General features: G+C 37.1%; 1 pseudogene; it reads right to left on the reverse strand.

Annotated features, from left to right (window-relative positions):
* The window catches only part of LOC122728856, a 92,234-nt pseudogene that overhangs the window by 18,868 nt on the left and 46,183 nt on the right, over positions 1 to 27,183 (reverse strand).

Raw genomic sequence — 27,183 nt, forward strand, 5'->3', positions numbered from 1 at the left:
CAGCCTTAGTCCCTTACTAGTGTGGTAAAATATGAAAGTTTTTAACAGTCGGTTAGGATAACTGAAAGACGCCAGTTTTTCAAGGACCACCCTTTTGGGGAGGAGACGAACAGTCCGCCTGCTGCGCACGTCAGACTGCCTGCGGGACTCGACTTCCGGGGTGGAGAGAACGGAAGGGAGGCTTTTGCCTGCTTGGCGGGACTCCTGATGGCGCGGCACAGACTCTCTCTCTCCAAAGGTGGCCTTTTCTGTTTGGTGACTTTTTATAAGGAATATAGACTAAGCTTAGACTTAAGACAATTTGTATTGTGTTTCTACTTTCCTATCCTTCTAATCAACATCACCTTGTGACTACCATAACAATAAATAAAAAGGTCTATCTAGAAAACCAAAAGCTTCTTCCATTTACTAGTTTGGGAGATAAATTAAGGGAAAGGTTAAGTAGGAGAGATTTATGATCTAATATCCAATTTTAAATCTCACACTAGCCATGTTTGCCTCAGTTTCCACATCTAGAAACTGAGCAAGAGAAGAAAATAACAAACCATTCCAGTATCTTTGTTCAAAAAAAAAGCCCACCCAAAATACCTAACTGGAGTTGGGAAGAGTTAGAAAGGACTAAAATGACTGAAATAAATGATGACTATGTGTAGTCCCTCTGCTAGATATAGGGACATAAAGAGAAAAAATAAATTACCCTCTGCTGTCAAGGAGATTACATTGTACTGGGGAAAGCATATATGTATATATTATGTAACCAATTTAAGCTCAGAGGATCCTTATAAAATTATGTCTCTAAGTTGATCTCCTAAGCAAGACTAGCTATAATTCCCCTTCTGGGTTCTAGAACTACCATTGAGAAGTTGGAATGAGCATCTGTAATGCTGTTTTCTCAAACACCTCTTCTGGTGAATACTCTCCAATATCAATCAACACTGATTAGTGTACCAGTATCATTTTAACAAAAAAATTACAAATTAGCTTTTATTAAAAAATATTTAATGAGAAGATATAGCAAAAACAGGAGTAAAAAAGTTACTTCCCAAAATCTAAGCTAGGTTCCAATTAATGAAAATAGTGAATCCCATGAAGTGGTCTTGTTTTTGAATTCATACTATTTGACATTATAATTATGTAAAATTTGGTAGTTGCTTCCAGCCCATTAGAAATATGAAGTGGAAATTTTGTAATTCATTTATTTACACTACTCAGTATGTAGTGGCTATGAATATTCACACTACCAAATTCACTTCCAAATTAAGCATACTCAATGTATTATCACTGGCATTGGTGCTCAGCCCATTACAAGGCTATGATGATGGACATGGACTTTTTGGTAACGTGCCACGTCTACCTTTTGAAGCTCACCAAGACATTGCCATCTCCAATACTCCTTTATACAGAATCAGAAAATAATAGACACAAGAGTCAGAAGCAACATCAAGGTAATCACTCAGGCTAAAAGATAGTAAGCATCCTGGATGGGGAGGCAAGGGTCCAACCCCTATCCCCCACTGACACCCCCTCCCCACATACAGAGGCTTCTATTATTACTTGCCTCTACAACCAAACACAGCCAGGGAGGAGAATGCAAGAGGCCCACATTAGTCACTTGCATGGCTTTTTTTTTTTTAACATTCTTGGTTCCATGTAAGCAACCAGTCAAAAGTTCATTTCTTTATTACATGACTCATATGCAGAAACCAGTTACATACTCTTCTTATACTCCAAAAATGCATGTAAACATTACATCATTTCCTGTGTTAGAATGACATGACATTTTGTATGAGTGCCAATCATAGACCCTAGTATGTTTGGCTTTGTGTTAATACTTCTCTCCTTCATATACAATGTATCCTCACAGGTACTGTGCTTCACCAGTCACTAGTTACATGTGAAATATAGTTAGAGGGGCAGCTAGGTAGCACAGTGGATAGAGCACTGGCCCGGGAGCCAGGAGAACCTGAGTTCAAATCCAGCCTCAGACACATAACACTTACTAGCTGTGTGACCCTTGGCAAGTCACTTAACCCCAATTGCCTTGCAAAATATTTATATCTATCTATCTATCTATCTATCTATCTATCTATCTATCTATCTATCTATCTATCTATAGTCATATTTATAGTTATAAATACATAGAGAATAAGAAATAGATACAGATATAGATGATATGTGTAAACTAGCATTTTGAACCAGACATATGATCATCACTCCTGGTGATGAACTTCCTTTATCAATGTAGAGTAGCATTTGTTTTGCCATTTATTTCCTTTTAACGAACTGCCTATAGAGAATAAATATGAGAAAGGTTTTGTTTGTTGGTTTTAGAGAGAGATATTAATGTAGGGCAATGGTCAAGAGCCATTTCATATAGGAGGTGGCCCTTAAGCTGAGTTTGAAGAAATCTCAGGATTCTGAGGCAAATGTGAAGTGGAAGGGGAAAGCATTTCAGGCATGATAGAGACCCTATGCCAAAACAGAGATATGAAATGGAATGTTGCAAGGAGATACAGGAAAACTGATTTGGTTAGAACATAAAATATGTAAAGGAAAGTAACATGGAACAGGACGGGAAAGGAAGGGTGGAGCCAGATTATATAGGGTTTTAAATGCAAGGAGAACATATATTTGATACTAGAGATAATAGCTAGCCACTTAAATTTATTGGGTAAAGAATGGCATGGTCAGAGTGGTTTAGGAACATCTCGCCAGTTTAGTGCTGTATGGAGAATGAATTGGAGAGAAGAGAGACTTGAGGTCAGGAGATGAAATAAGAGGCTGTTATAGACAACAACCTGAGGAGTGATGATGCCATGTAAAAGAATAATGGTGGGGGGTGGGGACAGCTAGGTGGTGCAGTGGATAAAGCATGGGCCCTGGATTCAGGAAGATCTGAGTTCAAATCCTGCCTCAGACACTTGACACTTACTAGCTGTATGACCCTAGGCAAATCGCTTAACCCTCATTGCCCCGCAAAATAAATAAATAAAATAATGGTCATGTTATGGAGGGAAAGGGACAAATGCAAAAAGGTGTTATGTAGGTAGGCTTGACAGAACTTAGCACATGATTGAACATGTCGGGTTAGGGAAACTCAGGAAGGAATTGGAGAAGACTCTGATGTTGTAAACCTATGTTCCTGGAAGTCTGGTGGTGCTTTCAATGGAAATAGAGAAGTTCAGAAGAAGCATGGACTTGTGGGTAAATATAATGACTTCTTGGACATTTTGAGTTTGACATCAATTACATTTATCTAAGAGAGATTGGACTGATGCCTTGTTTATTATTCAATGTCTTCATCTCTAACAAAGAGATAGTCATTCTTAATACCTTGAAAGCTATTTATTAGAGCTGATGAATGGTCTTGTATTTTTCTCTTCAATATTTCAAAAGACCCATGCTTTCACTGGTGTGAGTACCACAAACATCTACCGACAATGTAAATTCAACCCATCTATCCTTCAGTAGGCAGGTTCATTGGTCACAGTAGCCAAAAACCTTTTGTACTTGTTAACTAGACTCTCTTTCTATAGCTCAGGATATCATAGAATGACAAGTATATATTCTGTCACAGTGTTTAAAATTACAGACTTTCAGAACTGCAAGGGACTTCAGTCAATGAATCCAACTGATATCCCCCAAAGAATTGCCTCTGAAACATAGCTAACAAGTGATAACCCAGTCTTTGCTTGGAAGAAATAAGGGGAGGGGGGAGGGGGCACATTACCTCACTGAACCAGCATCTTCTCCTTTCCGGTATTTCTGATTAATGGGAAAACAATCAATCATTAAAATCCTAAAGTTGCTACTTTGCAGCTGCCAGCCATTGTACCAAAGCCTTTCTATCTTGATGGGATCTATCAGAGATAATTCTCTGCTGGCCTTATCTTGCTTTTTAAAAAATTTTTATTTAATTAATTAATTTTTTTTTTATGGGGCGATGGGGTTAAGTGACTTGCCCAGGGTCACACAGCTAGTAAGTGTTAAGTGTCTGAGGCCGGATTTGAACTCAGGAACTCCTGAATCCAGGGCTGGTGCTTTATCCACTGCGGCACCTAGCCACCCCCTGCTGGCCTTATCTTAAAGAAATTAGGGACACCTTCCAAAAGGGTACAAGGCTCAGAGATAGGATGTCAGTATTGGATCATTATAGTGATTCTTTTAAATGTTATATGATCACTTTATCTGGCAAATTCTATAAGCAAAAGTTCTTAGTTCTTTGTGTCCTGGCATTGCAACACAAAGGTAAATCAAGTGACACCTTTGCAGATTTCTCTTTTAACCAAAAAGTGATCAGTGTTCTTTCTATATTTGCCAAGAATGTCTTTTTTCTAAAAAAGTTGCAGGCAGAATAAAGGGAGGATAATGAACTTTTTTTTTCAAATATTTCAAGTGATGGATTTTCTCATTCTGAACATTGCATCTTTGTAGAAGGTCATATTAAATTGTGTATGTACATCAAACAGAACTGTGTCTTTAGGCAAGTACATGGAAAGAAATAGGAAGGTCTGGTGCTTTGATTTTTCTTTCTTTTCTTTTTTTTTGTCATGAAGCTTCAGCTTTGTTTTTTTATTTTTTATTATTGACATTCAGATAGAATTGAACCAGATGAGTTTTCTGGTCAGTGGAAGAAAAACGCAATCCGATAGATATCAAAAGAAGCCAGTGATAGTTCCTGACAACATCCCAGTGTGTTCGCTTTCCCATCCCAGCTGTCAGAGTGATGTAATCAGAAATAAAGTACATTTTTTGATAAATGCCTCAGGGTAAATGTAGCTCTCACAGACAATATTACAGTATCCCTCTGTTTTAGTTCCTCAAAAATAAAAGCCTTCATCTTGAAATGCCTTCACATTAGCTGGCTTTCAAAAGAGGAAAGAAAAAAAAATAGTATATCAGACTTGGCTGCTCTGTCTAACAGGTGATCATATTATGTCTTATTTTCCTAATCCCCAAACAACTAAACATTAACATGTTTTGCCCTGAGTAACCGGATATGACATGGAATATGAAAGAACATATTGTAGGTGCAGACAGTTCTTCCCAAAGTAAATTAAAATGGCATAGGTTTGAGGGAAAAGAAAAAAAAAACACTCCAGTAGGAAGCTGCCTTCCATCTGCAGAACTTAATCTGCAAAACTGACAAAATAATCAGACACCAGGAACAAAATGGTGACCCATTAAGTGAAATGGGGACTGGAGAACAGAGGCATGCTAGTGAACATGTGGATAGGCTAATGAGCCCCTGTGAAGCTGTTAAAACTGGACCTACTCATGGGCAGATTTTGTGAGGCCTGCCAAAGATCACATCTAGGCTGACAGGATGTCAGGAGGTGAAGAAAATTGCCATGACCATGGAAATGCTGAGGAAGAAGAGTTAAATGTGTGTAGTGTTCAATGTCATCAATGTCTTCGACGCATTGAGAGAGGTTCAGTGGTCAATTCTGGGAGGAGTTCAATCTTGCTAAATGCTGCCCTGGTCAGATTCTCTCTGGAGTACTGGGCTCAGCTCTGGGCTCACACTTTAGGCAGGAAATTGATGAAATGGAATGAGTCCAGAGGAGGACAACAAGGAGAGGGAGTGAACTGAAAACTATGTGATAGAAGAATAGGTTGCAAATGTTTAGATGGGAGAAGAGAAGATTTTGTGGGGGCAAAGGGCTGGACATAACTTTAGACTATACATATTTGAGGGATTGTTATCTGGAAAACATATTTTGCTTGGCCCCCGATGACAGAGCTAATACTAATAGATGAAAGTTACAGGGGGACAATATAAAGAAAATCTTCCTATATTTAGAGCTGTCCAAAATTTGAATGGCTACCTCCTCTGGGACTAGGGAATTCCCCTGTACTGTGTAGTGAAGGGTAGGGGATGATGGCTACAGATATTGATTTATTTTGTGTGGCACTAACCTTTATACCCACATTTATATCACTCAATAAAAGAAGAAACTGGAGAGTTGGTATGTTTTCTATTTTTGATGGTGATTTCATGTGTCTTTCTTTTTTTGAGCCTTAACAATCTTTTTTCTTAAGTTACACTTTGAATCATATTATAGCTACTTACAGCTGCTCACTTATACTTCACAGATATACAGATGGAAGATTAATATGAGGCCATCTTATCCAATCTCTTCATTTTATAGGTCAGGAAACTCAGGTCCAAAGAGGTTAGTTAATTTGGCCAACCTCACATAGGGCATGAGTAACAGGTTGTCTGACTAAAAATCCAGCATTGTTTCCATCATACAGTGGTTTAGTTTCAAAAGAAAAGAAAAGAAAAGAAAAGAAAAGAAAAGAAAAGAAAAGAAAAGAAAAGAAAAGAAAAGAAAAGAAAAGAAAAGATGTGTATTGCTGTTTCTTTGGCTGTTATGGTATGACAAGGGTCTACAAAATCTGAAACTGAATGAATTTAGCAGGAAGAAATTTCAGGTTAATTCTGGATATGGCAACAGAAAATCTCAATTCTGATCATGGGTCTTTTATGAAATCCCTGTTGTAACACTGAAAAAGTCATTTAACCTCCCTAGGACTCAGTTCCCTCTTATGTAAAATGAGGTTGCATCATATGATCTCTAAAGTCTTTTCAAAATCTAAACTCATGTTCCTAGGGTTTATCTTCAAACTAATGAACAAGGAATAGACAGTGTGGTACACTAGTTTAAAGAATTGGAATTGAAGTCAGAGAACCAAGATGGCAAAATACATGCCTGATTTCACCTGAATTTTCTCAACATCCCCATCCAAACAAGTTTTTTTTTTTTGTCTTTAAATTTTTTTTTCATTTTGAACTTAAATACAAAAAGAAAAAAAACATTTCTATGTATACAGCACATAAAAAGAGTATTCAATATGAAATCATGAAATTCCATTTCATACTGTTTCCTTTTTTGGGAAAAAAAAACTATGGAGTAAATACTATACATTGTTTTAAAAGCTACCTTTATTTTCTGTGCTTCCTTCTACATATTGATATTTTTTCCAAGAGTTTTATGGTTTCCTTTTTCAATAAAGGAAGAAGGAAGGGAGAGAAAATAAATGTTTGTTAATTGAAAAATTAAATAAAAGGCATTGAAATCATCCTTCAGAATTAATTGACTCGGGGAACTAATTGCTCTTGTGTGGTTTTGGGGGTAGAGAATTTATTTTATTTAATTTTTGAGTGGGAAGTGGTTATTGATAATAACAACAAATTAAGATTATGAACTTTGTTATCTTCTTTATCAAAAGATCCATACCATGTAAATCATATATACCTAATGTGTCAAAATAAGGCCATCAAGGGAGTAAATTATCTTTAGAAGGTATCAACAATTTTCAATCCTAGTATTAATTTAATTACTGCTTATGGAACTTAGATATCACATTGTTTTTGTTTTTGAGGGCCTAAATTTTCTTATTTCTAGTAAATGGATTTGGACTAGATGATCTTTAAGGTACCCTTGAAATAATAATCCCATCATTTTGTTCAGCTAATCCAAAAGCAATGAGTTATCACCATTTAGTTGGGTTTTTAAAATCAAAATCTGGGACAGATAAGCATAAAATCAAAGCACTGAAGCATTATAAATTATCTTAGAAAAGAACTAGTCCAATCCTTTTTTGTTTTTTTTTTAATTTTCCAAATTACATGTAAAAGCAAATTTTGACATAAATTATTTTTAAAACTTTGTGTTCCAACTTCTCTTCCTCCCTCCCTTCTCACCCACCACCCCAAGAACTCAAGCAATTCAATATAAGTTATACATGAGTAGTCATGGAAAACAACTACACATTAGCTAGGATGTGAGAGAAAACAGATTAAAACAAAACTTCATATTAAGGAATTATAAAAACAAATGTACTTCAATCTGTTCTCAGATACCATCAGTTCTTTCTCTGTAGATGGATTGCAATTTTCATAAGTCCTTCAGAGTTATATTGGATCATTGCCTTGTTGAGAATAACCACGTGCCTCCCAGCAGATCATCTTACACTATTGCTGTTATTTTGTATGCAGTACGTTTCACTCTGCTTCAGTTCATGTAGGTCTTTCCAGGCTTTTCTGATAGTATCCTGTTCATCATAACTTTTAGATATTACTTTAAACTTAAATAATTTTCTTCACAATAGCCCAACAGAGCAGGTACCATAGATTTTGCCATTATAATCAATCATCATAACAATTTCCCTCCATTCTATTCCCTTCCCGTGATATTTACTCTATTTTCTATCTTCTTTTACCCTATTCCTCCTCAAATGTGTTTTGCTTCTGACCCCTCCCCTGCTCTGCCCTCCCTTTTTTCACCCTTCCCTCTTTATCCTCTTCCCTCCTACTTTACTGTAGAGTTAAATAGATTACTCCTCCCAGTTGGGTGTGTATGTTATTCCCTCTTTGAGCCCACTCTGATAAGGTTAAGGTCTATGACCTAATTCTGTGTTCTAAATTTTTCTTCCTTCCTCCCTCCTCAACCCTCCTTATGAAATCAAGCAATTCAGTATAAGTCATACATATGCAGTTAGCAGAAGAACAATATTCACCCTACCTGGAAAGTGTTTTGCTTTTTACTGCTCCCTCCCTCCAATCTGCCTTCCCCTCCTTGCCCTCTTCTCCCCCACCACCTCCTCCCCCACCTCCCCCCATCCACCCTCCCACTTTCCCCTTAGGGCAAAAATATATTACTGATACCCACTTGAGGAAATATGTTTGTTCCCTCTTGTGAGCCAATTCTGATGATAGTAAGGTTCACTCACTCCCCCAATCATTCCCCCTCTTACCCTACCCTCCATAAGCTTTTTTCTTTGCTTCCTTTCATGTGAGCTGCCTCTCCTCAGTCCATCTTTCCCTTTACTCCTCCCCCCAGTGCATTCCTCCTACCCCCCCAACCCTATTTTAAAGATGTCATTATGGGTTATCTAGGTGTCATAGTGACAAAGCACCAGCCCTGGAACCAGGAGGTCCCGAGCCCAAATATGGCCCCTGACATTAGACATACCACCCTGCTTGCCCACAAAGAAACAAGGATATACAAAAAATAAATGCTTTACGATATCATTCCTTCATATTCAGTTCAGATCTGTGTCCTCTGTCTAAAAGTGTATTAATTTCAGGTACACTAATACTTTTTGTGCTTCTCTTGGGTCTGGGTCTTTGAAAGTCAAAGTTTTTATTCAGTTCAGGTCTTTTCTTCACAAATGCAGGAAAGACCTCTTTTTCATTGCAGTCCCATTTTTTCCCCTGAAAGATTATACAAAGTTTTGCTGGGTAAGTGATTCTTGGCTGTAGTCCCAGTTCCTTTGCCCTCTGGAATATCATATTCCATGCTCTCCAGTCCTTTAAAGAAGATGCTACTAGATCTTGTTTATCCTTACTGTAGCTCCACAGTATTTGAATTCCTTTTTTCTAGCTGCTTGCAATATTTTCTCCTTGACCTGGAGCTCTGGAATTGGCTATAACCTTCCTGGAGGTTTTCCTTTTGGAATCTCTTCAGGAGGTTTTCGGTGGATTCCTTCAATTTCTATTTTACCTTATGCTTCTAGAAAATCAGGGCCATTTTCCCTGACAGTCTCTTGGAAGATGCTGTCTAAACTCTGATTTTGATCATGGTTTTCCAATGATTTCAAATTACCTCTCCTGGATCTATTTCCTAGGTCAGCTGTTTTTTTCAAGAAGATATTTCATATTGCTCTCTATTTTTTTATTCATTTGGATTTGCTTATTGTGTTCTGGTTTCTCATAAATTCACTAGCTTCCATTCGTTCAATCCTAATTCTTATTTTTTTTCTTTTCTTTTTTTTTAAATGTATGAGGTATTTTATTTTTTCCATTACATGTAAAGATAGTTCTCAACTTTTGTTTATACATGCTTTACAATTTCAGATTTTTCTCCCTCCCACCCCTCCCTCCCCCCCCCCTAGACAGCAGGTAATCTGATATAGGTTATATCTATATATCTCTATACATATACATATAGATATATATATAAACACACACACATATATATACACATAATAACATTAATCCTATTTCTGCATTAATCCTGTTACAAGAGAAAGAATCAGAGCAGTGATGCAAAACCTCAAAATAGAAAGAAAAGAAAAAAAAACCAACAGCACCCAAAACAAAAGAAATAATATGGTTCAATCAGCATCTACTACTCCACAGTTCTTTCTTCTTTTTTTTTCTTGGATGTGAGATCCTCTCCTATCATGAGTTCCCTGGAACTCTTCTGTACCATTGCATGTCGTGAGAAGAATATAGTCCATCACAGTAGGTCAACACTCAATGTTGATGATACTGTGTACAATGTTCTTCTGGGTTCTGCTCATCTCACTCATCATCAGCTCACGTAAGACCCTCCAGGTTTCTCTGAACTCTTCCTGCTCATCATTTCTTACAGCACAATAGTATTCCATTGTATTCATATACCACAACTTGTCAGCCACTCCCCAATTGATGGCACCCCCCTCAAATTCCAATTCCTTGCTACCACGTAAAGAGCAGCTATAAATATTTTATTTGCTACATGTGGGTCCCTTTCCCCCTTCCATGATTTCTTTGGGCAACAGACCTAAAAGTGGATTGCTGGGTCAAAGGGTATGCCACAGCTTATCGCCCTTTGGGCATAATTCCAAATTGCTCTCAGAATGGTTGGATCAGCTCACAGCTCCACCAACAATGCATTAGTGTTCCAATTTTCCTACAGCCTCTCCACATTTATTATCTTCCTTTTTGTCATTTAGCCAATCTGATAGGTAGTCAGGTGGTACGTCAGAGTTGTTTTAATTTGCATCTCTCTAATCATTAGAGATTTAGAGCATTTTTTCATATGGGAATAGATAGCTTTGGTTTCTTCATCAGAAAACTGCCTGTTCCTATCCTTTGACCATTTCTCAATTGGGGAATGACTTGGATTCTTATAAATTTGAATTAATTCCCTATATATTTTAGAGATGAGGCCTTTATCAGAAGCACTGGCCTCAAAATTGTTTCCAGCTTTCTGCCTCCCTTCTAATTTTGGATGCATTGCTTCTGTTGTACAAAATTTTTTAATTTAATATAATCACAATCATCCATTTTGCATTTTATAATATAATCTATCTCTTGTTGGTCAAAAACTGTTCTCCCTTCCAAAGATCTGATAGGTACACTATTCCTTTCTCTCCTAATTACCTATGGTATCACCTCTTATGTCTAAATCATGTATCCATTTTGAACTTATTTTAGTATAAGGTGTAAGATGTTGGTCTATGCCTAATTTTCTGCATACTATCTTCCAGTTTTCCCAGCAGGTTTTGTCAAATACTGAGTTCCTATTCCAGAAGCTGGATGTACTTCTTTGGTTTATCAAACACTACATGTACTAGTGTCATTTACTACTGCATTTCCTGAGCCTAGCCTATTACATGATCTACACCTCTATTTTTAGCCCAGTACCAGATAGTTTTGATGACTGCTGCTTTATAGTAAAGCTCCAGGTTTGGTACTGCTAACCCACCTTCCTGTGAATTTTTTTTTCATTATTTCCCTGGATATTCTTGATTTTTTGTTTTTCCAGATGAATTTTGTTATTATTTTTTCTAGCTGTATAAAATAATTTTTAGGTAGTCTGATTGGTATGGCACTGAATAAGTAAATTAATTTAGGCAGTATTGTCATTTTTACTATATTAGCTCTGCCTATCCATGAGCAATTGATATCTTTCCAATTATTTAAATCTGATTTGATTTGTGTGAAGAGTGTTTGGTAGTTGTGTTCATAGAGTTCCTGGGTTTGTCTTGGCAAGTAGACTCCCAAGGATTTTATATTACCTACCGTTACTTTAAATGGAATTTCTCTTTCTATCTCTTGCTGCTGGACTTTGTTGGTCATGTATAGAAATGCTGATGATTTATGTGGATTTATTTTATATCCTGCTACTTTGCTAAAGTTGTTAATTGTTTCAAGTAATTTTTGACTTGATTCTCGAGGATTCCTTAAGTATACCATCATATCATCTGCAAAGAGTGATAGTTTTGTTTCCTCCTTGCCTATTCTAATTCCTTTAATTCCCTTCTCTTCTCTGATTGCTAAAGCTAACATTTCTAGAACAATATTAAATAATAGGGGTGATAATGGACATCCCTGTTTCACCCCTGATCTTATTGGGAAGGCCTCTAATTTATCTCCATTGCATATAATACTTGCTGATGGCTTTAGGTAGATACTGTTTATTATTCTAAGGAAAGCTCCCCCTATTCCTAAACTCTCTAGTATTTTTATTAGGAATGGGTGCTGTACTTTGTCAAAAGCTTTCTCTGCATCTATTGAGATAATCATATGATTTTGGTTGGTTTTCTTATTGATGTGGTTGATTATTTTAATAGTTTTCCTAATGTTGAACCAGCCCTGCATTCCTGGTATAAATCCCACCTGGTCATAGTGTATTATCCTGGTGATCACTTGCTGTAATCTCCTTGCTAATATCTTATTTAAGATTTTAGCATCAATATTCATTAGGGAGATTGGTCTATAATTTTCTTTCTCTGTTTTTGCTTTGCCTGGGTTTTGGTATCACCACCATATTTGTGTCATAAAACGAATTTGGTAGAACTCTTCTTCACCTATTTTTCCAAATAATTTGTATAATATTGGAATAATTGTTCTTTAAATGTTTGGTAAAATTTCACCCGTAAACCCATCTGGCCCTGGGGATTTTTATCTAGGGAGTTCATTAATTAGCTTGTTCAATTTCTTTTTCTAATATGGGTTTATTTAAGGATTTTATTTCCTCTTCAGATAACCTGGGCAGTTTGTATCTTTGTAAATATTCATCCATTTCATTTAGATTGTCAAATTTATTGGCATACAGTGGGCAAAATATTCCTAATTATTGCTTTAATTTCCACTTCATTGGTGGTAACATCACCCTTTTTCATTTTTGATACTGGTAATTTGGTTTTCTTCTTTCTTTTTTTTTTAATCAAATTAACCAAGTATTTTATCTATTTTATTGGTTTTTTCATAAAACCAGCTCTTAGTTATATTGATTAATTCTATAGTTTTTTGCTTTCAATCTTATTGATTTCTCCTTAATTTTCAGGATCTTCTAATTTAGTGTCTAATTGGGGATTTATAATTGTTCTTTTTCTAAACTTTTTAAGTTGCATGCCCAATTCATTAATCTCCTCTATCTCTTTTTTATTCACGTAAGCATTTAGAGCTATAAATTTTCCCCTAGGCACTGCTTGGCTGCATCCCATAGATTTTGGTAGGTTGGTCTCATAATTGTCATTCTCTTGGATAAAGTATTGATTCTTTCTAGGATTTCTTGTTTGGTCCATTCATTCTTTAGACTGAAATTATTTAGTTTCAATTGATTTTCATTCTACTTTTTCCCTGGCTCTTTCTTACATGGAATTTTTTATTGCATCATGATCTGAGAAGGATGCATTTACTATTTCTGCCCTTTCTACATTTGACTAGGATGTTTTTGTGCCCTAATACATGGTCAATTTTTGAAAACGTGCCATGTACTGGCTGAGAAAAAGGTATATTCCTTTCTATCCCCATTCAATTTTCTCCTGACAGTCTATCATGTCTAACTTTTCTAGTAAGCTATTCACCTCTGTCACTTCTTTCTTATTTATTTTTTGGCTAGATTTATCTAATTCTGAGAGGGGGAGATTCAGATCCCCCACTAGTATAGTATTACTATCTAATTCCTCTGTAACTCATTTAATTTCTCCTCTAAGAACTTGGATGCTATACCACTTGGCGCATACATATTTAATATTGATATTACTTCATTATCTATAGTACCTTTAAGTAAGATGTAATTCCTTCCTTATCTCTTTTAATGAGATCTATTTTTGCCTGCACTTTGTCTGAGATAAGGATTGCTACCCTGCCTCTTTTTACTTTAGCTGAGGCCATAATATATTCTGCCCAGCCTTTTACCTTTACTCTGTGTGTATCTCTCTGCTTCAAATATGTTTCTTGTAAACAGCATATTGTAGGGTTCTGGTTTTAATCCACTCTGCAATTTGCTTCCATTTTATAGCAGAGTTCATCCCATTAACATTCACAGTATTATTACTGACTGTCTATTCCCCTTCATTCTATTTACCCCCTTTGTACTTTTCCCCCCTTCTTTCACCCTATTCCTCCTCACCGATGTTTTACTTCTTACCCCTGCCTCCCCCAATCTGCCTTCCCTTTTTATCACCCCACTCTCTTTTCTTTTTCCTTTTCTCCCTTGCTTTTGTCCTCCCTTCTATCAGTCCCCCCTTTCCCTTCCCCTTTTGTTTCCCTAAAGAATGAGTTAAGTTTCTTTATCCCAATGAATGTATATGTTATCCCTCTTTGAGTCAAATCTAATGAGAATAGGGTTTGAAACCATGTTCCCCCCTCCTTTCTTTCCCTCTATTGTAATAGGTTTTTTTCCACCTCTTCATATGATATAATTCATCCCATTCCACTCCCTTTCCTCTCCTCCCCATAGACTCCCTTTTTATCCCCTTAATTCTTTTGTATCATCACATCAAAGACAATTTATATTTATACCCTCTATATAAAGTCCTTCTCTCTGCCCAATACATTTACAGTTCTTAGAGTTATAGAGTATTATCTATGTGTGTAGAGATATAAACAGTTTTAACCTAATAGGGTAACTTTTTTTTCCCCTCTTGTTACCTTTTTAAACTTCTCTTGAGGTCTTGTATGTTGAGATCAAATTTTCTATCAGTTCTGGTCTTTTCACCAGGAAAGATTGAAAGTCCCAAGTCATTAAATGTCCATCTTTTCCCCTGAAAGAAAATGCACATTTTTGCTGGGTAATAGACTTCTCGGCTGCAATCCAAGCTCCTTTGCTTTCCGGAATATCATATTCCAAGCCTTGCGGTCCTTTAATGTTGAAGCTGCCAGGTCCTGAGCAATCCTGAACTGTGGCTCCATGATATTAAATTGCTTCTTCTGGCTGCTTGGAGTAATTTTCTCCTTCACCTGATAATTCTGGAATTTGGCTACAATATTCCTTGGAGTTTTCATTTTGGGGTCCTCTTTCAGGAGGTGATCGGTGGATTCTTTCAATGATGATTTTCTCCTCTGATTCTATGATATCAGGGCAGTTCTCCTTAATAATTTCCTGGAATATGGTGTCTAGATTCTTTTTCTGGTCATGGCTTTCAGGCAGTCCAATGATTCTCAAATTGTCTCTCCTCAATCTGTTTTCCAGATCAGTTGTCTTTCCAATGAGGTATTTCACATTTTCTTCTATTTTTTCATTTTTTTTATTCTGCTTGAATGATTCTTGGTGTCTCATGGATTCCTTATCTTCCAACTGTCCCACTTTAATTTTTAAGGCATTGTTTGCTTCAGTGAGATCATGCACCTTTTTTTCCATTTGGCTAAGTGAATTTTTTAAGGTATTGTTTTCTTCAGTGAGATTATGCACCTTTTTTTTCCATTTGGCCAAGTGAATTTTTTAAGGTATTGTTTTCTTCAGTGAGATTATGCAGCTTTTTTTTCCATTTGGCCAAATAAATTTTTTAAGGCTTTGTTTTCTTCGGCTTCCTTTTCCAAGCTGCTGATTCTTTTTTCATAGTTTTCTTGTTTTGCTTTCATTTCTCTCCCCATTTTTTCTTCTACCTCTTGCAATTGATTTTTTAAAATCCTTTTTTGAGCTCTTCCAGGAAGGCTTTTTGTTCTTGAGACCAATTCACCTTCCCTTGTGAGGCTTCAGATGTAGACAATTTGAGGCTATTGTCCTCATCTGAGTTTGTGTTGGCTTCTTCCCTATTGATACAGAAGCTCTCAATGGAGAGGGCTCTTTTTTGCTTCTTACTCATTATTGCAGCCTATTTATTTATTCTTTAAGTTGAGGTCTGCTCTGTGGGCACCAGGGTCCCTGTTTTGGGCTTCTTGTGCCGGGGTATAGGTGCTGTGTGACCGGGGTTTTACTCTGAGGCCTTTATGGTGTGTGGAGATCCCCCGCCCTGCACTTCCTGTCTGATTGTGCTCGGCCAGCCAGGCGCCAGACCCCGGCGTCTGATCCCACCGTTCGTGGCCCTCTCAGCCCGTGCAGGTAGGTTTTTCCACTGTCCTTCTTGGCCACCAGATTTTTGAACCAGGTTCCGGGAGCCTCAGTTGTTCGACTGTGGCCCGCAGCTCCTGCTGACTTGCCCCGACCCCCTCGGCGCTGGGTTGCTGCCCTGCGCTGGGCCTCCCTTTTGCCTGAGTCAGACCGACCTTTTCCTGAAGTCTTCTAAATTATCTCTGGTTGGAGGACTGTGTCTCTCTGACTCTTTGCAGGTTCTGTAGTTTCAGAATCCGTCCAGAGGCTTGATTTAATATTCGTTTTGAGGGAACAGAAGGAGAGCTCAGGCAGCTTGCTGCTTCCTCTCTGCCATCTTGCCTCCGCCCCTCAATCCTAATTCTTAAGCAATTATTTTCTTCAGAGAGCTTTTCCATTTGGCTTTCTAAGCTGTTGAATTTTTTTTCTCATGACTCTTCTCCATCACACTTATATCTCTTTCCATTCTTTCCTATCTCTCTCTAAATTTTCCTTTATCTCTCCTTTCTCTTCAAAGTTCCTTTTGAGTGTTTCCATGGCTTGAGACCAATTTATATTTTTCTTGGAAGAGCTTTAGATATATGGGCCCTGAGGTTGCTGTCCTCTTCTGAGGGTGCACCTCTATCTTCCTTCTTGCTACAGAAACTTTCTATTATTCTCAATTTTCTTTGCTTGCTCATCCTGCCATTTTTTAACTTGACTTTTAACTCCCTCTTACAGTGGAGCCCTACTTCCAAGCTACACTGTTCAAAACTTCAGTGTGTCCCAGGTGTTTTGGTTTTAAGGAGGGCAGGTTTTTCTCTCACCTGGTCTGTTCTCTGGTCTGAAGATAACCTCAAGCCAACTTGCTAATTAACCAGCCAGCAGAGTACTGTGGTGGTGCTTAGCTTCTGGATGATCCTTTGCCCCCTTCCCAACCTGAGCCTTCTAAGCTCATGATTTCTTCCTTTTTCCCTACTGGGGTGGGATAGCAAAATTCCTCCTTGGATACTGCAGACACCCCTACAGTTTCCCCTCCTGCCAGTTGTACAGCGCTCTCACCTGACCATAAGCTTAGTTCCATAAGATACAGGTGCTTGAGTTGATCAGGGGATTGAGGGTGAGTTCCTCTGGTGCAGCATATCTGGAGTCTTTTGGGCACAATTGTGTTGGACTCTTCTGTCCTTTGCTGGAAAATAATCTCAGTCTGTCTTCCTGTGGGTTTTGCTGCTTCAGGCATTTCCCTATTGAGGTTTTTGGGGGTAATTGTGTCAGGAGCTCTGAGCATCCAATGTCTTTCCCAAACAACTTTAAAATAACATTTCAATGAATTTCTGGAATGAAAGAGCCAATGAAAGGTTTTAAATGAGACATTCTTCCAGCCCAAGACAATTAGATCATCAGATTTGTGACCAAGAGTAGAGGCTGACCCAGAAATCACTGTACACATTGTAACAGTAGCATTTGGCCTTGGCAGCTAGGTTGCACAGTGGTTAAAGCACTGGCCTTGGATCAGGAGGACCTGAATCAAATCTGGCCTCAAAAACTTGGCACTCAATAGCTGTATGACCCTGGGTATGTCACTTCATCCTCATTGCCCTGCAAAAAAGTCCATAGACAAAACCTATTCTTTTTAGGGGCAGCCTAAGCGGTGTAGTGGATAAGCACTGACTCTGAATTTCAGGAGTACCTGAGTTAAAATCTGACCATGGACACTTGACACTTACTAGCTGTGTGACCCTGAGCAAGTCACTTAATCCTCATTGTCTTATTAAAAACAAACAAACAAAAAAGCAGTAGTTCTTGTACGCAGCTGCAAAAATGGCAGTAGCAGCTTCAGGAGCTCTAAGCCAAGAGATAGAAATAAGGTCAAACAACTGGTCAGAAAGAGACTACAGAGTACCCTTTGTCGGTACTGGGTACAGGATCACTGTTTCATTTACTGTATGCAATTCTAGATCACAGTTCTAGGTTGCAGTATATTGTCAAAAAGGAGCCCTAGTACTTGCAGCCTCAAGGGAGCAGGTTCTCTGGTCACAACTCCAGGACCAAGAAGAGTGTTAGGACCTGTGACTGCAGGGGAACAAGGAGCTGCCCTAGGTAAAGACCAGAACATAGGCCGAGATATCAGTGATTCCAATTCCCCTTGATCATTCCACATTGGAACCACTGAAAACCAACAGATCTCCAGAACTGGCTCTGAAAACAGCATCAGAAAAAAACAGAATCTTGAGACAATGCCCACTCTATCAGGGGAGCTGAGCTCAATGTTAACATTAAAAAGTCAAGAAATAGATTGGAAAAGTAGGCAAACACCAACAAGAACAACAACAATAAAATCTTAATACAAAAAAAGCTATTATGACCACCTCACACCTAACAGATTTTATAATTTGACAAAAAAAGGAAAATAATAAATGTTGAAGAAGTTGTGGGAAAATTGGAACACAAATGCATTGCTGGTGGAGTTGTGAACTGATCCAACCATTCTGGAGAGGAATTTGGAGCTATGTCCAAAGGGCTATAGGACCGTGTATACCCTTTGACCCAATAATACTACTACCAAGTCTTTATCACAAAGAAATCATAAAAAAGGAAAAGGACCCACATGTACAAAAATATTTATAGCAGCATTCTTTGCGGTGGAAAAGAATTGGAAAGTAAGGCAGTACCCATCAATTGGAAATGGCTAAACAAGTATTGGTATATGTATATAATGGAATATTATTGTGCTGTAAGAAATGATGAGCAGACAGATTTAAGAAAAAATTGGAAAAACTTAAGTGGACTGATGCTGAGTGAAGTGAGCAGAACCAGGAAAATACTGTACAAAGTAACAGCAACATTGTATGATGATCAACTATGTTAGACTTGGCTCTTCTCAGCAGTGCAATGGTCCAAGACAATTCCAAAGAACTCATAATGGAAAATGTTCTTCGTATCCAGAAAAAAAAAAAAAAACAACAACTGCGGATTCTGAATGCAGATTGAACCAAACTGTTTCTACTTTTGTTTTTATTTTTTGAGGTTTTTCCCTTTTTTCCTGACTCTTCTTTCACATGACTAATGTAGAAATATGTTTATTGTGATTGTACATATACAACCTATATCATATTGCTTTCTGTCATTGGGAGGGGGGACAGAAGGGAGGGAGGGAAAAAATTTGGAACTAAAAATCTTATGAAAAAAATGTCAAAAACTACCTTTACATTTCATTGGAAAATAATAAAATACTTTTATGATTTAAAAACAAAAACAATAACAAAAAGCTACTATGGTGACAAGGGAGATAAAGACAAACTCAGAAGACATAATGATTTCAAAAAGGACACAAGCAAAATCTCAAAGGAAAATGTTCATTGGACATAAGCTAAGCAAAAATTCCTGGGAGAAAAGAAAATGATTTTCAAAATTAAATAGGACTTGAAAAGGAAAATTAAGTAAATAAATGAAAGCAAATACATTATAAATATAAAATTAACAGCTTAGTAAAAGATGTGCAAAACTACTGAAGAAAACAACTTAAAATATAAAAATAGCATTTGCCAAATGGAAAAAGGTACAAAAATTCTCTGAAAGAAATAATTTTGTTTTAGAAAGCACAATTGAGTAAATGAAAAAAAGAGCTACACAACCTAATAGAAGGAAAATAATTACTTAAAATTTAGAATTGGGAAAGTTAAAGCTAATGACTCCAACACATCAAGAAACAATGAAACAAAGTCAAAAGAATGAAAAAATAGAAGAAAATATGAAATATTTCATCATAAAAAAACCAACAACTAACCTGGAGAAATAGATAAGGAGAGATAATTGCAAAAAATATTGCACTGCCTACTAAAACCATTTTTAAAAATAAGCCTAATTTCAAGAAATTATCAAGGAAAAATTGTACAGATATCCTAGAACCAAAGGGTAAAGTAGAAGTAGAAAAAATCTAACACTGAGATACTGAAAAAGGGGGCAGCTAGGTGGCGGAGTGGATAGAGTACCGGCCCTGGAGTCAGAAGTACCTGAGTTCAAATCCGGCCTCAGACACTTAACACTTACTAGCTGTGTGACCCTGGGCAAGTCACTTAACCCCAATTGCCTCACTTAAAAAAAAAAAAAGAAAGAAAGAAAAAGAGATACTGAAAGAGATCCCAAAATGAAAATTCCCAGGAATATTATAGCCAAATTCCAGAGATCTCAATTCAAAGAAAAAAATATTACAAACATGAAAATATCATGAAGCTCCAATAAATACCATACAATATTTAATACCTTCCACATTAAAGGAGCAGAAGGTTTGAAATATGATGTCCTGACTTGAACTGAATTGGATTAAAGTGAAGGAGGGCTGTGCAAGGTCACCCACCTCATGTTCTTCTCCAGAGCCAACTGAGTCCAGTGACAAGATATATATCAAGATGACTGGAGATGGTCCCATATGGTTAAGGCAATTAAAGTTGTGACTTTCTCAGGATTACATGGCTATTAATTGGCTGAGGTCAGATTTGAATTCAGGTCATCGGAACATCAGGTCTAGTGCTCTATCCATGCAGCACCTAAGAAGCTAGGATTACAACTAACAATAACTTACCAGGGAAACTGTTTCTGTTTCTTTGGGGCAGGGGAAGGGGGGGAAGATTTTATATATATATAAATATATATATATATTGGGGGGGGCAATGAGGGTTAAGTGACTTGCCCAGGGTCACACAGCTAGTACGTGTCAAGTGTCTGAGGCCAGCTTTGAACTCAGGTCCTCCTAAATCCAGGGCTGTTGCTTTATCCACTGTGCCACCTAGCTGCCCCCAAGTCACTTAATTTTTAAAGTTGTATATTTGATGAAATAGAGGACTTTTCTGATTAAAAAAACACTGCTGCTAGATGGCGGAGAGGAAGCAGCAAGCTGTCTGAGCTCTCCTTCTGTTCCCTCAAAAAGAACATTAAATCAAGCCTCTGGGTGGATTCTGAAACTACAGAACCTGCAAAGAGACAGAGAGACATAGTCTTCCAACCAGAGATAATTTAGAAGACTTCAGGAAAAGGTCGGTCTGACTCGGGCAAAAGGGAGGCCCAGCACAGGGCAGCAGCCCAGCGCCAAGGGGGTCGGGAAAAGTCAGCAGGAGCTGCGGGCCACAGTCGAACAACTGAGGCTCCCGGAACCTGGTTCAAAAATCTTGTGGCCAAGAAGGACAGTGGAAAAACCTAACTGTACCAGCCGAGAGGTCAAGTTGCCAGCTGTAGGACCACAAATGGGACAGGCGGGATCAGGCGCCTGACCGAGCGCACTCAGAAAGGAAGTGCAGGGGGCCGAACTGCACGTACTATAAAGGCCTCAGAGTAAAAAGCCAGTCACACAGCACTTATAACCCTGCACAAGAAGCCTAAAACAGGGACCCTGGTGCCCCCAGAGCAGACCTCAACTTAAAAAATAAATAAATAAGCTGCAATAATGAGTAAGAAGCAAAAAAGAGCCCTCTCCATTGAGAGCTTCTGTATCAATAGGGAAGAAGCCAACACAAACTCAGATGAGGACAATACCCTCAAATTGCCTACATCTGAAGCCTCCCGAGGGAAGGTGAATTGGTCTCAAGAACAAAAAGCCTTCCTGGAAGAGCTCAAAAAGGATTTTAAAAATCAATTGAGAGAGGTAGAAGAAAAAATGGGGAGAGAAATGAAAGCAAAACAAGAAAACTATGAAAAAAGAATCAGTAGCTTGGAAAAGGAAGCACAAAGATTCACTGCAGAAAACAGTTCTTTAGAAAATTCATCTGGCCAAATGAAAAAAAGTGCATAATTTCTCTGAAGAAAACAATGCCTTAAAAAATTCATCTGGCCAAATGGAAAAAAAAGGTGCATAATCTCACTGAAGCAAACAATGCCTTAAAAATTAAAATTGGACAGTTGGAAGATAAGGAATCCATGAGACACCAGGAATCAGTCAAGCAGAATCAAACGAATGGAAAAAATAGAAGAAAATGTGAAATACCTCATTGGAAAGACAACTGATCTGGAAAACAGATCCAGGAGGAGACAATTTGAGAATCATTGGACCTGCTGAAAGCCATGACCAGAAAAAGAATCTAGACATCATATTCCAGAAAATTATTAAGGAGACTTCCCTGATATTGTAGAATCAGAGGATAAAATCATCATTGAAAGAATCCACCGATCACCTCCTGAAAGAGACCCCAAAAGGAAAATTCCAAGGAATATTTTAGCCAAATTCCAGAATTATCAGGTGAAGGAGAAAATACTCCAAGCAGCCAGAAAGAAGCAATTTAAATATCATGGAGCCACAGTCAGGATTGTGCAGGACCTGGCAGCTTCAACATTAAAGGACTGCAAGGCTTGGATAATGATATTCTCGAAGGCAGAGGAGCTTGGATTGCAGCCAAGAATCTATTACCCAGCAAAACTGAGCATTCTCTTTCAGGGGAAAAGATGGATATTTAATGACATTGGGGACTTTCAATCTTTCCTGATGAAAAGACCAGAACTGAATAGAAAATTTGATCTTAACATACAAGACTCAAGGGAAGTTTAAAAAGGTAAACAGAGGGGAAAAAAAGGTTACTCAATTAGGTTAAACTGTTTATATCCCTACACGGGAAGATAATACTCATAACTCTTAAGAAATATAAATGTATTTGGGCAGAGAGAAGGACTTTACACAGAGGGTATAAATATAAACTATCTTTGATGTGATGATACAAAAAAATATCAAGGGGTTAAAAAGGGAGTCTATGGGGAGGAGAGGAAAGGGGAGGTGGAATCTGATGAATTATATCATATGAAGAGGTGAAAAAAACCCTATTACAATAGAAGGAAAGAAAGGAGGGGTGAACATTGTTTCAACCCTACTCTCATTAGATTTGATTCAAAGAGGGAATAACATATACATTCATTGGGATAAAGAAACTTAGCTCATTCTTTAGGGAAGCAAAAGGGGAAGGGAAAGTGGGGGACTGATAGAAGGAAGGACAAAAGCAAGGGAGAAAAGGGTAAAGAAAAGAGAGGGGGTGATAAAAAGGGAGAGCAGATTGTGGGAGGCAGGGGTAAGAAGTAAAATGTCGGTGAGGAGGAAAAGGGTGAAAAGGGGGGGGAAGTACAAAGGGGGTAAATAGAAGGGAGGGGAAGAGACAGTCAGTAATAATAACTGTGAAACTGAATGGGATGAACTCTGCTATAAAACGGAAGCAAATTACAGAGTAAATTAAAAACCAGAATCTTACAATATGCTGTTTACAGGCAACACATTTGAAGCAGAGAGATACACATAGAGTAAAGGTAGAAGGCTAGAGCAGAATATATTATGCTTCAGCTAAAGTAAAAAAAAAATGCAGGGATAGCAATCCATATCTCAGACAAAGTGCAGGCAAAAATAGATCTCATTAAAAGAGAAAAGGAAGGAAATTACATCTTGCTAAAAGGTACTATAGATAATGAAGTAATGTCAATATTAAATATGTATGCACGAAGTGGTATAGCATCCAAATTCTTAGAGAATTTAAATGAGCTACAAGAGGAATTAGAGAGTAATACTATACTAGTGGGGGATCTGAATCTCCCCCTGTCAGAATTAGATAAATCTAGCTGAAAAATAAATAAGAAAGAAGTGAAAGAGGTGAATAGATTATTAGAAAAGTTAGACATGATAGATGTCTGGAGAAAAATGAAAGTGGATAGAAAGGAATATACTTTTTTCTCAGCAGTACATGGCACATTTTCAAAAATTGACCATGTATTAGGGCACAAAAACATCATAGTCAAATGTAAAAAGGAAGAAATAGTAAATGCATCCTTCTCAGATCATGATGCAATAAAAATTACATGTAAGAAAGAGCCATGGAAAAGTAGAATGAAAATAAATTGGAAACTAAATAATTTCATTCTAAAGAATAAATGGACCAAACAACAAATGAAAGAAACAGTCAATAACTATATCCAAGAGAATGACAATAATGAGACAACATACCATAATCTATGGGATGAAGCCAAAGCATTACTTAGGGGAAAATTTATAGCTCTAAATGCTTACATGAACAAAAAGAAGAGAAAGAGGAGATTAATGAATTGGGCATGCAACTTAAAAAGCTAACAAAAGAACAAATTAGAAATCCCCAAGTAGATACTAAACTAGAGATCCTGAAAATTGAAGGAGAAATTAATAAGATTGAAAGCAAAACAACTATAGAATTAATCAATAAAACTAAGATCCGGTTTTATGAAAAAAACAATAAAATAGATAAAATATTGGTTAATTTGATTTAAAAAAAAAGAAGAAAAACAAATTACCAGTATCAAAAATGAAAAGGGCAGGGGCAGCTAGATGGTGCAGTGGATAAAGCACCGGCCCTGGATTCAGGAGTACCTGAGTTCAAATCCAGCCTCAGACCCTTAACACTTACTAGCTGTGTGACCTTGGTCAAGTCACTTAACCCCAATTGCCTCACAAAAAAAAAAAAATTAAAAGGGTGGTGTTACCACCAATGAAGTAGAAATTAAATCAATAATTAGAAATTATTTTGCCCAACTCTATGCCAATAAATTTGACAATCTAAATGAAATGGATGAATATTTACAAAAATACAAACTGCCCAGTTTAACTGAAGGGGAAATAAAATCCTTAAATAAACCCATATTAGAAAAATAATTTGAACAAGCCATTAATGAACTCCCTAAGAAAAAATCCCCAGGGCCAGATGGGTTTACAGGTGAATTTTACCAAACATTTAAAGAACAATTACTTCCAATATTATACAAATTATTTGGAAAAATAGGTGAAGAAGGGGTTCTACCAAATTTGTTTTATGACACGAATATGGTGGTGTTCCAAAACCAGGCAAAGCAAAAACAGAGAAAGAAAAGTATAGACCAATTTCACTAATGAATATTGATGCTAAAATCTTAAATAAGATATTAGCAAGGAGATTACAGCAAGTGATCCCCAGGATAATACACTATGACCAGGTGGGATTTATACCAGAAATGCAGGACTGGTTCAACATTAGGAAAACTATGACCATAATCAACCACATCAATAAGAAAACCAACCAAAATCTTAGGATTATCTCAATAGATGCAGAGAAAGCTTTTGACCAAATACAGCACCCATTCCTAATAAAAACACTAGAGAGTTTAGGAATAGGGGGAGCTTTCCTTAAAATAATAAACAGTGTCTACCTAAAACCATCAGCAAGTATTGTATGCAATGAAGATAAGTTAGAGGCCTTCCCAATAAGATCAGGGGTGAAACATGGATGTCCATGATCACCTCTATTATTTAATATTGTACTAGAAATGTTAGCTTTAGCAATCAGAGAAGAAAAAGGAATGAAAGGAATTAGAATAGGCAAGAGGCAACAAAACTATCACTCTTTGCAGATGATATGATGGTATACTTAAAAAATCCTAGAGAATCAACTCAAAAATTACTTGAAAGAATTAACAACTTTAGCAAAGTAGCAGGATATAAAATAAATCCACATAAATCATCAGCATTTCTATACATGACCAACAAAGTCCAGCAGCAAGAAATAGAAAGAGAAATTCCATTTAAAGTAACGGTAGATAATATAAAATACTTGGGAGTCTACTTGCCAAGAGAAACCCAGGAACTCTATGAATATAACTACCATACACTCTTCACAAAAATCAAATCATATCTAAATAATTGGAAAGATATCAATTGCTCATGGATAGGCAGAGCTAATATAGTAAAAATGACAATACTACCTAAATTAATTTACTTATTCAGTGCCATACCAATCAGACTATCTAAAAATTATTTTACAGAACTAGAAAAAATAATAACAAAATTCATCTGGAAAAACAAAAAAATCAAGAATATCCAGGGAAATAATGAAAAAAAAAATCCCAGGAAAGTGAGATAGTGGTACCAAACCTGGAGTTTTACTATAAAGTGGCAGTCATCAAAAGTATCTGTTACTGGCTAAGAAATAGAGTGGAGGATCAATGGAATAGGCTAGGCACAGGAAACACAGTAATAAATGATACTAGCAATGTAGTGTTTGATTAACCCAAGAATCCAGCATCTGGGATAGAAACTCAGTATTTGACAAAAACTGCTGGGAAAACTGGAAGGTAGTATGGCAGAAATTAGGCATAGAAAAACATCTTACACCTTATACTAAAATAAGGTCAAAATGGATACATGATTTAGACATAAGGGGTGATACCATAGGTAAATTAGGAGAGAAAGGAATAGTATGCCTCAGATCTTTGGAAAGGAAAACCGTTTATGTCCAAACAAGAGATAGAGTATATATTAAAATGTACAATCGATGATTTTGATTACATTAAATTAAAAAATTTTTGTACAAACAGAAGCAATGCATACAAAGTTAGAAGGGAAGCAGAAATCTGGGAAACAATTTTTATGGCCAGTACTTCTGATAAAGGCCTCATTTCTAAAATATATAGGGAACTAAATCAAATTTATAAGAATCCAAGTCATTCCCCAATTGAGAAATGGTCAAAGGATATGATCATGTAGTTTTCTGATAAAGAAACCAAAGCTATCTATTCCCATATGAAAAAGTGCTCTAAATCTCTAATGATTAGAGACATGCAAATTAAAACAACTCTGAGGTACCTCCTGACACCTATCAGGTTGTCTAAAATTACAAAAAAGGAAAATAATAAATGTTGGAGAAGCTGTGGGAAAATTGGAACACTAATGCATTGTTGGTGGAGCTTTGAAATGAACCAACCATTTTGGAGAGCAATGTGGAATTATGCCCAAAGGGTGATAAAGCTGTGCATACCCTTTGACCCAGCAATACCACTTTTGGGTCTTTTTCCCAAAGAAATCATGGAAGGGGGAAAGGGACCCACATGTACAAAAATATTTATAGCTGCTCTTTATGTGGTGGCAAGGAATTGGAAGATGAGGGGATGCCCATCAATTGGGGAATGGCTGGACAAGTTGTGGTATATGAATACAATGGAATTCTATTGTGCTGTAAGAAACGAGGAGCAGGAGGAGTTCAGAGAAACCTGGAGGGTCTTGCATGGGCTGATGATGAGTGAGATGAGCAGAACCAGAAGAATATTGTACAGAGTATCATCAACATTGAGTGTTGATCTACTGTGATGGACTATATTCTTCTCACCAATGCAATGGTACAGAAGAGTTCCAGGGAACTCATGATAG

Source organism: Dromiciops gliroides, chromosome 5 (assembly GCF_019393635.1).
Source record: "Dromiciops gliroides isolate mDroGli1 chromosome 5, mDroGli1.pri, whole genome shotgun sequence".
Lineage (NCBI taxonomy): Eukaryota > Metazoa > Chordata > Mammalia > Microbiotheria > Microbiotheriidae > Dromiciops > Dromiciops gliroides.